Genomic DNA, 14,931 nt, shown 5'->3' with positions numbered 1-14,931 from the left:
ACAGATTCAAGACATGGTGACAGGGAACCATATATAAGCCAAAGGTATGACTCTCTAACGATGTAAACTCAGACATCCCAGCCACTGATTTGGGAAGATTCTAGGGAAGATGTGTGTGTGTGTGTGTGTGTGTGTGTGTGTGTGTGTGTGTCCAGGCATCTGAGTTTACTATGTACATGCATGTGTCTATATACACCCCAGAGCAGTCTAGCCTCTCCCTGCGTGTGCTGGCAGAAACCAGTCTTTGGGTGCCCTTAGAGTGAAATGGATAGAAACATCCATTGGGATTGAGGTGAGGAGTAACAAATATTTATTCAAAAAATATTTCGTAAACACTGTGTGCGGGATGCTTCGCCAGCAGCCGAGGTGAGGAGAAAGAGGAAGACGCATGCCGGCCTCCTCAAGGAGTTCGCAGTCTCGTCCAGGTGTGAGGAAGTACACAGATTATCACAGTACACTGGGATACATGCTGAACCCATACACCCTGGATACCAAGGACGCCGGGAGGACAGGGTTTGGGGCTGGGGGCCTAGAGGGGAAGGGGGGAGGGGATCTGCTGCCATTGGACATTAGTCAACCAGTCACATTCGTTGAACATTAGTACTGAACTCGAAGTTGCTCTAGATTCTATACCTCAGGCTGTATGAGCTGTGTCAGCTGACTTTATAAACAGCGTGTGTGCGTTCAAGACAGGATATGAGGGATATGGAACAGGAAATTGGAAAGCTGTGTAGACATCAGGTCCCACAGCGTGGATGGAGCAATAAGCTTTCTAGGTGGAGAATATTTTAGAAAACGAGATTATGTCTGAGAAAAGGGAAGCTTTGTAATGCACTTAAACGCACTCTGCAAATGCAAAATGTCATGTACGGTTCCTACCCTTTCTGTTCATCTGTGCCCTTAAGAAGTTACCCGTTGTCAAGCCTGGTGTATAGTGACCTTTAATACATATGTTTCCTCAGGTCTATCAGAGGTTGATTTACATTAGGTCTAGCCTAAAACTGAAATGTTTCATCAGATCATATTAATCTAAAAACGAGCGTAAAACTGTGCTAGAGGGGAAAGGTGTATATTCCTCCCTCTAGCGGAGTATTGGTGTAACTACACTCTATTTTTTGTATTTTCTGGCAAAGACACAGCATGCATGTGTTCATTCATTTCTCAAACATTTATTAAACAGACACCGTATTCCAGACCTGAGGCATCAGGGATTTAAAAAGCTCAGACCTGCCCTAGTTCTCATTGGCCTGCTGATTGAAGGGTCTAGGGTTCGATTCTAGTCAAGGGCAGGTACCTGTACCTTGGTTGCAGGCTTAATTCCCCCTGGCCAGGGTGGTGTGGGAGGCAACCAATCAATGTTTCTCTCTCTCTCAGTCTCTCCCCCTTCCTTCCACTCTCCCTGAAAATCAATGGAAAAAGTCCTCAGGTGAAGAGTAACAACAAATAAAAAATAAAATCAATTAAATAAAAAGCTCAGACCTCAGATCTTCAGACCTTGAAGATCTCATAATCTAGTTAAGGAAACAAAGCAATTAACATCATTACATTGTCATGGGCTAAGTGCTGTATTAGAAGGAGGTACAATGGCTTATAGGAACCCAGAGGATAAAGAAACACTCTGGCCCAACGGGTATGGCTCAGTGGTTGAGCAGTGACCTATGAACCAGGAGGTCACGGTTCAATTCCCAGCCAGGGCACATGCCTGGGTTGTGGGCTCAATCCCCATTGGGGGATGTGCAAGAGGCAGCCAATCAATAATTATTCCTCATCATTGATATTTCTATCTCTCTCTCCCTCTCCCTTTCTTTCTGAAATCAATAAAAAAATATGTATATATTTTTAAAATGCTCTTCTGGGAGGCAGAGGGAGGGACGGGGGAGGTTATGGGGAAGTACACAGAGGGTGTGCCCAGTCAGGGTTTCCTGGGTAAACATGCAAAAGAATGAATGTTCCTGAGAGAGGGGATAGCATGAGCAAAGCTGTCAGGATGTGTTTGGAGAACTGCGTATGGTCTGTGTTGAATGGATGAGAGGGGAGAGGGCACAGGGGCAGGCAGATGAGGGTCAGTCCGGTAAAGGTCTTTCACGCCTCGCTGGGGGGTTAGGCCCAATCCCATATAAGGTGAGGGGCCATTAAAGGATTTCAAGCAAGGGGGTCATGTGATCAGATTTGGACCTTAGAGAAATCACAGTGCTGTCTGGTATGGGTGACAAGGCTGTTCAAGCTTCCTTGCCAGTGCCTCCCCTGAGCAGTGAGTCTGTTATTGATGCCGCCCACCAACACTGGGGAGACTTTTTCATATTCTTACCAAATACTTTCACTTCTCAACATCTCTTGAAATTGGTATCTCAAGTTTCTCCTGCTATAATCACCCTTAGCTGAGACTGTCGTGAATTCAGTTTTTGAAATCCATGCCATCCATGCTAGTCCCTGTGTGGGGCATGGTTATAACAAGAGGGGATTTCAGGGGTCTGCTCCCCAAAGCTGTTACCTTCTGTCCCTCCCCCCCTTCGTCCTTGTGGCCTCAGAGCCCCTGCATCATCTGTCCAACAAATGTCAAGATTATCATTTGATTTGCATGTGAAGCCTGAGATTTTTACTATAGACGGCCAATGGGGAAGTCCAGAAGGCAGTCAGACGTGAGTGCACAGCTTGGGTTCAGAGGAGAGAGATGCAGGGTGCGGGATGCCCAGGCACTATAGGAGTGGTCAGCGTGTGAATGACACCAGGTGAGATCACCTATCATAAATACAGAGAAGAGGCCTGAACTGAGCCCTGGAGCCCTGCACACTTTGGAGCCTGGGGGGGCAGGGGGAAGAACAGCCAGGCAACTGAGAAGGAGCCGCCCCGGGGAGCAGGAAAGCTGGTGTTGCCTCTCATTGACTGACTGACCCTTCTCAGGAAAGGCAGGTTCACCGAGTGGTTACAACCCAGCACTGGCCTCCGATGCATCTGGATTCGCATCTCAGTCACATATTAAGTACTAAACGGCACTTCATATACGCCACTGGGTCCAGTATAGGATCTGGAGGGCATCTGCTGAGTAATTATAAATTGCACACTGAACATACGGTGAGCGCCATGGAATTTATAGGAAAAGCAAACACAGGCCCTGGTCTCGGGCTGCTCGCAGTCCAGGAGGAGGGAGCCGTTCCCGTTCTAGAAGCAGATGATCCTCCATGACATCACAAGGTGACACATTCTTTAATGCGAGTGTGAGTCATGCACTAAGACTAAGAGAACAGCGAGGAGGAGTCATTCATCCAACCTGCGATGCTGGCTCAGAAGTGATGCATTTTTTCTCATGTCTTTGCCATGCCATCCTGCCCAAGAAAATCTCAACTCTCCTGAGCACCACCAGTCAATCTGTGTGACAATATGTGATTTGTTTTTTTTCTTTTGGAGAAAAGAAGTGAAAAAAAAAAAAAAATCCTCGGGGTAGAATTGTGGTCCTTACTTTTTCAAAAATGAAGTGAAGAATTACCATCCTGCATGAAATCGAGTCTCTAATCGCCTATTAGCCCAAATCAACAGCTGCTGCTGAAATGCTCTTCCACTTCTGACTGTTACCAGATCACTCCCCGCTGCAGCCCTCACATCGCAGGCTTAACCAGCAAAGGAGCCTGTTGCATCTGGAGGGTTGCCCACCCCCCCCCCCCCCCCGCCCCCGAGATCTTATTCTTTTTCTTTGGGCGGTGACTTACCTGCCACTTGGGGGTGGGGGCAGCTTTTCCTTTAGCTTAGATCAGTGGTCGGCAAACTGCGGCTCGCGAGCCACATGCGGGTCTTTGGCCCCTTGAGTGTGGCTCTTCCACAAAATACCACGGCCTGGGCTAGTCTATTTTGAAGAAGTGGCGTTAGAAGAAGTTTAAATTTTAAAAATTTGGCTCTCAAAAGAAATTTCAATCGTTATACTGTTGATATTTGGCTCTGTTGACTAATGAGTTTGCCGACCACTGGGTTAGATCGTGAAACCCCAGGACTATCAGCCGTGCATTTAACAACCATCCATTTCTCATGAACAAGATTTTCTAGCGCCTCTTGTGCTTTTTATTTCTCCTTGTTTTCTTCTCTATGCATTCATGGGGAGAACTAAGAATTTTATATTTTTCAAAACTAAATCTTTATTGTTGGAAGTATTACATATGTCCCCTTCTATTCCCCCCCCCACCCCCAACTCAGGCCTTCATCACTCTATTGTCTGTGTCCAAGGCTTATGCATATATGCATACAAGTTCTGTGGTGGATCTCTTCCCACCCCCACCTTCGCTCTGAGATTCCACAGTCTGTTCCAGGCTTCTATGTCTCTGGATCAATTTTGGAGAAGTAAGAATTTTAGAAATAAAATTCGCAACTAAAGAGGTCCTTCCTGAGTGTGTGATAAACTCTTGCACTGAAAGCTCCACAGAGGCAGGTTGCAAAGCTGTTTGGAACTCTGTCGAGCCCAGAAATGCCAACCTTATTCTGCAGACTCAGAGCTAGCTCCTGCAGCTCTGCCTAGAGACACAATGAGGGACTGGGAGCCAGATGAACATTTGGATCAGTGTGTCCTCCAGTCCTAAAGTAACTGGAACCACAGTCCCTCTGATGGCTGGCAGGGACGTTGGTGAATGTATTTGGGGACAGGGCAGTTCTAGTGGAGAGAGAGATGAGGGTAGCATAGGCAAGGCTTGAGCATTGTTAGCTGGATCCAAGGAGGAAACTTTTTATTTTATTATTATTATTATTTTATTTCAGAGAGGAAGGGAGAATGAGAGAGAGAAATATCAATGATGAGAGAATCATCAATCGGCTGCCTCCTACACGCCTCCCACTGGGATTGAGTCCCCAACCTGAGCATATGCCCTTGACTGGAATCAAACCTGGGACCCTTCAGTCCACAGGTTGACGCTCTATTCTCTGAGCCGAACCAGGTAGGCAGGAGGAAACTTTTTCAACCATACACGTATATACCCTGAAATCAGTGTTTTCTCTTCAGAAAACAAAACAAACATCTTGAAAAATCTTTCAAAGGAAAGAAACTTGAGGAAATGCATATTCCTGGTTTTAAAATGAAAAAAAAAGAAAAAAAGAAAATGAAGAAAACACTTGGCTTTTCTCTTGAAAAATATACTAAAGGTTTATTTTCCAAGAAGGGTATATATTGCCCTGGCCAGTGTTCTCAGTGGTTATAGCATTGGCCTGCCCACCAAAGGGTTACAGGTTTGATTCCTGCTCAAGGGCACTACCTGGGTTGCAGGTTCACTCCCCACGACTGGTTGGTATGGGTACAGGAGGCAACCAGTAGATGTGTCTTTCTCACCTCTCTCTCTCTCTCTCTCTCTCTCTCTCTCTCTCTCTCTCTCTGCCTGTCTCTCTCTCTCTCTCTCTCTCTCTCTCTCTGTCTCTCCTTCTCTGTCTCTCCCTTTCTCTTTCCTTCCACTCTCTCTGAAAAAGGAATGGAAACATATCCTCAGATGAGGATTAACAAACAAAATAACAAAGGACATATATTATTTAAAGAATAATCATCCTTCAAAGTTGTCCCTGTGCTTTAACCTTTAACTGAAAGGACTGAGTGTCTTGTAACGTGGGAATCCCAGTGACATTTTGAGTATAATGGACTGAAGTGAAAAATTCACATGTTGAAATCCCAACAGCCAATGGGATGGCATCAGTAGGTGTGGCCATGAGAGGTGAATAGATCCTGCGGGCGGAGCCCTCATGAGTGGGATTCATGCCCTTATCAAACCGACTATAGAGAGCAGCCTCGCCCCTTCCTCGAGTAAGGACGCAGTGAGAAGACGGCTCTCTAAGAACCAGGAAGGACACTCTCACCAGACACCGCATCTTCTTGGACTTTCCAGCCTCCATAATTGTGGAAAAGAAATGTCTGCTGTCTGTAAGCCATCCAGTCTGTGGTATTCTGTTCTAGCAGCCCAGGCAAACTGAGACATGTAGCTTCTACATGAGTAGATTAGCAAGAAGTCCTGTCTCCCCTCTGGTTTGGCCAAGTCTTTCAACCATGGGGACCCAATCCCAAGGGCTGGTCCTGGTTATGTGCTTCTTGAGCAGTCACTGCTGAAGCCTGGCTGTGCTCCAAGGGGACATCCTCTCCCACATTCCCTCCCTTCCCCCTAGATCCCCCCCCTCCAGCTCATTACACCCAGCCTCAGGGGTGCCATGCCAGAGCTAGCTCCCAGTGGGACAGTTCTTTAGGGTCATTTCCTCAGGCACTCCCACAGTGCCAGCTGGGATGGAGTGGAAGGAGGCTTCAAGACCAGCCTCCCATGTTCCCATAGCCGGTTCTCCCTTCTGATGGGCTCTAGGCCCCAGTTCACTGGTCCAGATTCTCCTGTCTTATGGTAAAGTTCACATCAGTGACTTGGTCACAACTGCTTGTCTTTGAGCCTCGGTCAGGGCACCCCCCAGTTCATCTGACACATTCTGGTAACTGAATCTCAAAGAGACTAGATCAATACTGTTCAATATGAACTGTTCTTGTGGGGCATTATTTGCTGTCTAAGCACAAGTTCCTATTAAACTGAGTGACATAGGAAGGGTGGGCAGGAGTTGGCTCTCTGCTTTCAAGTATGTGTGTGTGTGTGTGTGTGTGTGTGTGTGTGTGTGTAGGTTGTGGGGAGATGAGCCGGCTATAAAGACCAGGCCCTGAGAGCGTATGCTTCTGAGATCCCAGCTCTTCTTTCTTATGATTTACTAAGACCATCTAGAGTAGGGCCAATATAAGTGTATTAAAGGCAGATTCTGGGGGACAGGGACATTTTATAACCTCTTGCTAATTTGCCATCAACAGAGTCTACCATCTAAAATTCGTGAACTTATGGCCAGTTTGAGTAGAGGCTTTGCACTGCCAATGGTACCCGCAGAGACCATTTCTGTAAGTTCTGACATAACAGGCCAGATAGAACTCAACTGTAGGGATGCCAGGAAACCGCAGCAGTTTCCTGGGAATCGAGAGAGGGGAGAGAGAGAGAGAGAGAGAGAGAGAGAGAGAGAGAGAGAGAGAGAGAGAGAGGTGCTAATTTGGCACAACCCACGTAGTAATGTTGAGGAGGCCATACCTTTAGGGAATAAAATGCTGTGGCTCTTTCTGTGGAAGAGTTGATCACCTTCTTGGGAAAAGCAAGTGAACACATTCCTAGAAATAATTAAAACAGATCTCACTCATTTGTGGAATATAACGAACAACACAAACTGATGAACAAAAATAGAACCAGAGTCACAGAAGTATCGAACAGACTGTCCAACCTATGAGGGAAGGTGGGAGCGGGGGAGGGAGGAAGGGGAAGAGAGTAAGAGATCAACCAAAGGACTTGTATGCATGTATATGAGCATAACCAATGGACACAGACAGTAGGGGGGTGAGGGAATGTGTTGGGGAGTAGGGGCAGCTGGGGAGAGGTCAATGGGGGGAAAAGGAGACTCATATAATACTGTATTTTTTTTATTTTTTTTTAAAGCAGCCTGTTTTGTGTGTGTTTTTTTTTAAATATATTTTATTGATATTTTACAGAGAGGAAGGGAGAGGGATAGAGAGCTAGAAACATCGATGAGAGAGAAACATCGATCAGCTGCCTCCTGCACACCTCCCGCTGGGGATGTGCCCGCAACCAATGTACGTGCCCTTGACCGGAATCGAACCCGGGACCCTTCAGTCCGCAGGCTGACGCTCTATCCACTGAGCCAAACCGGTTTCGGCTCATATAATACTTAAAACAATAAAGAATTAAAAAAAATTTTTTTAAAAAGAAAGTGAAGACAACAAAGTCCGTTCAGGGCCTCTGGACATGACCTTCAGCTGCCCTGGTGACTAGTGTATGATCAACCTTTGGAGGGAAATACACGCCCTCCCAGATGGTCTCTCGCACAAGAACAACCTGATTTTTGGAATCAAGGAAGAGTTTGCACTTAGTGGTCTGGGTATTTGGGTTGAGAGATGAGATGGCAGCAGCTGGCACCCCTTCTGTCTGGTCCAGAGCTGGGGTGGAAACAGTAGCCCCAGGCTTTACCATTGACCAGGTGTTATTGACCCAGGAAAGGAGGCACAGGTATTCCCAGGAGAGTGTGGCTACTGAGCCTGGAGAGATGGGTGCCTTGTTGTGGTGAAGAATCACCTGAAAAAGTAAAAACAAGTTTAAGTCAGGGTGGGTGGGCACAGGGACTGGGGCTTCTAACCCAACCCCAGCATTGGATTAGAAGAGGTTGGCCATCTCCTGAAAGAGCAAGGTAGGGGCTTTTTGCAAGAAGTGAATGCCTGGCAGGATGGCTCAGTGGTTGAGCATCGACCTATAACCAAGAAGATATGGTTTGATTCTGGGTCAGGGCACATTCCCGGGTTGTGGGCTCGATCCCCAGTAGGAGCCATGCAGGATTCTCTCTCATCACTGATATTTCCACCTCTCTTTCTCCCTCTCCCTTCCTCTCTAAAATCAATAAAAATATATTTAAAAAAAAATAAGTGAAGTCCCCCAGGTTTCTACAGGGCTATGAGAAAAGTCACTTTTAATGATGTTAATTACAACAACAGAGACTTCATTCCTCAGGAGAGCTTTTCATCTTCAAAGGGGCTCCAGGATGGAGCATTAACCTGACATGAAAGTCTGCAGTTTCAGAGCTGCAGGGAGAGGGGCCCTGGCTGTGTGGGCTGCAGGGCCTGGAAAGCTGGTGCCCGAGGAGCAGGTGGGGAGCAGGTCAAGGCAAGGCTGTGTGCCCGAAGCTGGCCCTTGCCTCGCGATATTGAAGAGGTGATGGTAGGGGGGGTGGAGTGTCAGCTTCAGTCCAGTTCTCCCGAGCCCTGACCCCCTATATCAGGGTTGCCAGATAAATACAGGACACCCAGTTACATTTGAATCTCAGATAAAGAATAAACACATGCATGTCTGCACCTCTCTCTCCCTCTCTCTCTCTCTCTCTTTCTCTCTCTCTCTGTCTCAGTGCATGTGTTCCTACCTGATAAACTCCTACCTGAGAGGTCAGCAAGCCAGGGCGTGTTCCCCCAGGGCCATGGGGAGCCAGCCCTCTCCACACCTGCCCAGACCTGGCCTCTTTCCCACCCTCCCATGGGAATCAGGGAAAGGCCTCCTTACAGCTGTCCAGGGGCGGGGACTCACCGTGTCCATCCTTCTCACCTCCTCTGTTGGCCTTGGATTCGGGGATGAAACAGCTCCAGGAATGGAATGCCTAACGTTTCCCTTTCCTTCCTTCCCATCTTTTCTCCTTCACACCCAGACATCCACCCCACCACCCTGGGGCCACCTACACCCACCGCTCTGAACTGCTGGAATAAAAATTCCTCTGTGACAAAACCCAGAAAGAAAGGGTAAGAAAGGGTCGCTGGGCCGAGAGGCGCTTCCTGCCTGGGCGGTGGAATCTGGGCGGCCAGGACGGGTCTGGGCCTGAACGAGAAATGTGGCTGGTTTCCTGGCTGGGCGGGAAGGTGAGACAAGCTGGTACTTGCCACTGCACAGAATAGTAACTGGGAGGTGGGGATCCAGCTCCGAACCAGAGCGAAACTCCCGGGGCCTCCAGCCATTGACTCACTCGCCCAGTTTCCCAGGCCCCTGAAGCTTCAGATCCAGCCCCTGGCTCAGTCAGGGTCAAGGACAGAGCTGTTACTTTCTTCACGCCCCCAGGACAGACAGATGGTCACACACATCCTGGGATATGACTGTTAATCAGGCTGTGAGCAAGATGAACATTCCGAAGCACCAAGCTCGAGTTCCCCTCACGACCTAAGAGAAAAGGCAGGAGTGAGACTAATGGGGCGGGGTTCTGTCAACTGAGTGGATCTTAGCAGAAATCTTGACTCATTTTAGAAGCCTTGTGGCTGCTGTTCTGTTTCCCCAAATCCCCCTCACTGGCTCTACTATTTTCCCACGTCCTTCCGTTTCCAGTTCTGCAGCAGCCTTGCCTGATTCTGCTAATAATGTTTTGTAAATAATGAACAGAAAAAGATCTGAAGCCACCAGGCTCCCCCAGGGGACTTAGTGGGCCAGGCGCCTGGCCAGCTTGGAGGGTCCTTCTTTGGATTTGAAAGGCTGCTGCTAGCAGCTCAACGTTAAGCAGATGTCGCTGTGCCAGGGGAGGGACAGGTGGTGTGTGGGCTGCCCCAGTCTCTGATTCCTAGGTCTGAACAAAATAAGAGTCCCAGAGAGTGGGATCAGAAGTTTCCCAGGGGGGTTAAAAACAGGTGGGGCCTCACCCAGGATGCTGGTAACAGGTGGGGACAGCACGGGGGTGGAAGGTGGTGGAAGGCTCTGATGCAGCCCTGTTTCCACTCTGAGTCCACCTTTCTTGCCAGTCATTTCGTCTATTTCAAAGTTCAGAGAGTTGAACTTGAACCTGAGTGTTGCCACTTCCCATGAGACCTGCATCCTCCACAAGCCTGTTTCCTCCAGTGCAAAATACACATACTAATAATGAATCTATGTATATGTGTATTCAGTCAGTACGTGCTGAACACCAACTGTGTGCCAGGCCTCGTGTGTGGCAACACGGGGAACACAGAGGAAACACGACAATGTCCCCATCCTCCAGGACAGCAGCTCCTGTGGGATGTTTCACATGGCACATGTCAGTCAGAAAACTTTTTAAATATTGTTGCAAGCATATAAAAAGTTGGGAGATTTTACCTAAATATCTAGATTTCCCATCGGTAAAACTGGGCCTGTGTTTCTGTATAGCAACTAACAGCCAGAGCTTAGCAGCCTTGGGCAACCTACGGCCCAAGGGCCGGATCCGGCTGTTCTATCCGGTTCTCTTGCTCTCCCCTCCACTCCTTTACTTTGAATTCTCCATCCATGCTTTTGTTCCGGCCCCCCGGTCCAGTTTAAGAACCCATTGTGGCCCTCGAGTCAAAAAGTTTGCCCACCCCTGGCTTAGAGGCTGCTTCCTTTAAAGGAAAGCACGCTGCCCAGCCAGCCTGGCTCAGTGGTTGGGCATGTGTTGACCTATGAACCAGGAGGTCACGGTTCAATTCCTAGTCAGGGCACATGCCCGGGTTGTGGGCTTGATCCCCAGTAGGGGGCGTGCATCTCTCTCATCTTTGATGTTTTTATCTCTTTCTCCCTCTCCCTTCCTCTCTGAAATCAATGAAAAAATATTTTTAATTTTTTAAAAAAGAAGACAATAGGAGGCGGTATGTTTTATGAGGGCAGGGATACTGTTTGGCATATACTAAGTGTGCAAAAAATATTTACTAAATGATGAATGAAGGATTGATGCTTGTGTCTCATGCAAGATGGACCCAGTGCTGGGTCTGAGCCTGTCTTAGAAAAGACATAAACCCTTTTAGCTCTTGACTCTGGGGTTCTGCCTGCCAGGGGTCACATGAGGCCAACACTGAACTCCTACACCTGTATGTACATCTTCCCTTCCTTCCTTGATTGGGGGAACCCTCCATGGCGTTTAGGCTTCAGCTGAGTGCAGACTAATTGTGGTTCAGGCTGAGGAATTTGGGTGTGGTTTGGGCAGGGATGACTTTTGAATGACTTTTTAATGCTATACAACTCAAGTTTTACGCGATGTGGAGAAATTGGTGTGGAAGGGAGTCTGTCATGTGAAAATGAGTGTGCCAGTCCCGAGCCACTCAAGAGATGGAGATCCCTGTGGACACCATCCTTACCTTTTCTGCAGAACCACAGGTCACTGGCTAGGAGGCTAGTCTGGCCTGAAGCTGGGTATGTGGACTATGTTAAGAGAAAGTTCCCACAGAGGGGTGGAGGGCTGGGAGGTAGGGCTGCTACTTGGTCAAAGAACCTGTCATTTATACACTCCCTTGCCTGCCCCTTAGTTGGCCACATCTCCTCAAAGGAATTATGGGCTCTGGGATCTGCACTTGGACCTTGCCCCTAATCCAATCAACAGAAATGAAACGCTTCCTAGCCTTCCTGCCCCAAGAGTAAATATACAGGAACCCATTTCTGAATTCTTCAAGTTTTTCTTAAGTGAATGCTGGGTGCCCAGAACTGTGTCAGATCCCTGCCTAAAGATGGGAGGGCATGCCCTGACCGGTGTGGCTCAGTGGATAGAGCGTCGGCCTGCAGATTGAAGGGTCCCAGGTTCGATTCCGGTCAAGGGCATGTGCCTTGGTTGCAGGCACATCCCCAGTAGGGGGTGTGCAAGAGGCAGCTGATCTATGTTTCTCTCCCATCGATGTTTCTAACTCTCTATCCCTCTCCCTTCCTCTCTATAAAAAAATCAATAAAATATATATTTTAAAAAAATGGAAGGGCACAGCACTGAAGAAAAAGAACTTTTGCTGAGCCTGTTACTGTCGTATTTATTTCATTTAATTCTCTTGACAGTCCTGTGAAATAGGCAGTATCCTCAAGCATGAGCTGAGGAAACTGAGGTCCAGCTAGCTCATTCATACAACTAGCAACTGAAAGAAGGGTAATTTGAGACAAGGTTTTTTAAAAATATGTTTTTATTAACTTTTAGAGAGAGAGAGAGAGAGGAAGGAAGAGGGATAGAGAGATAGAAGCATTGATGAGAGAGGGACATCATTGATCAGCTGACTCCTGCAGATCCTCTTCTGGGGATCGAGCTTACAACCCCAGCATGTGCCCTGACTGGGAATCGAACCTATGATCTTGTTTCTGGGTCGACACTCAACTGCTGAGCTACACCAGCCGGGCAAGACAAGTTTTGATTCATTCCAGAGCACAGGTTGTTTTGGGGAAGACATCAGTGCTGCCTCTAGAATTTAATCGTAGATCTAGGACTGGTTACAATTAGGTGATTTCGGAGTTTGTTCAGCTCCTTGGGCTCAGATAACTACAGGGACAAGCTGTGCTGTCACGGACACTCAGGTCTCTCAACTCCCAAGTGCTCTGTCTTAAAAAAAAAAAAAGTGTAATGATAACATTTTTCTTAAATATTATGCATATCTGCTTTAAAAATCAAATAGTACTGAAAGCTTTATAACCAAAACATCAGCCCTCTCCACACCCTATATCTGTTGAAATATGCCATCTCTTAATGTTTTTGTTGAAATATCTCATCCCTTCTTAACTCTCTTCTCTTACTTTTTCTCCTGTCTTAACTTTGTGAGTCAAGGTTATCTTTTGAAAATTCCTTCATTATTATTATACTGGAATGGACTAGGGAAGGAGAAGAGGTAAAACATTTGATCAATCAGTCTTATTGAACAGAAGTGCAGTTTCTTACCACACTACCCTCCCCCAACCCCCCCCCCCCCCAATTCTATATACCCAGATAACTCTTTTTTCTGAAGGCAGCTCATTGCCTAGTGCTCACGGATCTTACCCTGAGCCTAGCCCTGTGCCAGGAACTCCTGGCTTACAAGATCCTGGCTGGCCCGTGCCTTGCTGCCTTAAGGACTTGACGGAGGCCAGGAGAGAAGAATTTACATGAGGAAACAAAGAGCAGATAACACTAAGGATGATCTCCCCAGTAGGGAAAGCACTTGACCAATGTCAGAGAGCTTTCATATCCACAATCCCACTTCACAGCAGCATACAATCTCTCTCACACACACACACACACACACACACACACACACTGAAACCAGACTGCATCTAGTGGGTGATAAGCAGGCAAACTACTAGATTTATCAAGATCAAGAACACATTTTCTATATTTCCTATCTTTGTTCTCTTCCTTCTCAAACTTTACTCTCAGCAAATACTTTCTACCTACTGAGAAGGTCATGACCATCTGACCTTAGCCTCCTCATCTCCACTACCTATACCTACAGGCCTTGCTTCATTCTCACAATATGCGTTAAAGTTTAGGCTAGGCAATGTGTTGGGGTCATCTGTACCGTGGCACCTTGAAGCAGTTGGATGGAGCCAGAGAGAAACCAAGATGGAGAAAGGATTTGGGGTAGACCAGTAGGGCTCCAGAATGCCTCACAGAAGGCTGGCTGGGGTCTGAGTGCCTCTGAGTGCACAGAATTGGATTGTTTAGCTGGTGGTCCCCACTCCATCTTCAGCAGCCCCATCAGCCCGCAGCCCCGTTTCAGAGAGTAGTTGCTATCACTGACTCCAGCGACCTTAAGCTCTCCACGGTACTGAGCCACTGAGAGCGTCCCAGTTGCCATGCCCTCTGCTCTACTAAGAAAAGTGGGATTTGGGCCACATGACTTTACTGTCACATGATTGATATTGTAGAGGCTAAAGCCTCAAAGTGATGAAAGAGACCCCTCCTCACCAAGTCAGAACTGCCTGGGAGCAGGAGAGGGGAACTCCCCATTCCCTGTAGTTGTGAATCAGAGCCCCATGTGCTGAAACATACATCCCACTGCCTGAAACTCACACTCAGGAGTGAGTCAGCATTGCCCCATCTGATGGACAGACAGACAATGGGGACATCCCAGGCCCAAGCCACACCGGGGATGTCTGAATCCTAAGAGAGTCCTTCAAGAACATAAAGGAACTGATTTCTCCAGAGCCTTGGAGAGATTCATTCCCTAGACCAAGCCAGATCTCACCATTCAAAGAGTCAGGAAGTTCCTTCTGTTCTCTGCCTTACTTCCTCCTGCTTTATTCCTTTTCATTAGCTCTTCAGTAGAGTGACACAAATCTTGGGACTTAGTTTTGTTCCATATCGTATCAAAAATGCCTACATACATGGTGATTTAAAAAAATTAACAACCAGTGCAGTTCTAATCAGAACAGACTCTGGCTGGGATGCTGAGCCAGGTCCAAGTGGAAACGGCCCTGGGCTTGGGTTCTAGTCTTGGCTTTGTAGCTAATTTGCTATCTGACCTTGAGCAAGTCACTTGACCGCTCTGGGCCTCAGTTTTCTCACCTATAAAAAGGGGGGATTTGGAATAGAGGTTGCAACCTCATATGCCTACAGGGTCAGGCAATTAAAGTAAATGAGTGACCCAATAGGGTAGGGTTGTGCCAACTGTAATGAGTAGGCCCCTCTACATGGGCAGCCATTGCCAGGTGGAACTGCGGG

This window comes from Plecotus auritus, assembly GCF_963455305.1.
Source record: "Plecotus auritus genome assembly, chromosome: 12".
Taxonomy (NCBI): Eukaryota; Metazoa; Chordata; class Mammalia; order Chiroptera; family Vespertilionidae; genus Plecotus; species Plecotus auritus.
Note: the sequence above shows the minus strand (reverse complement) of the source record.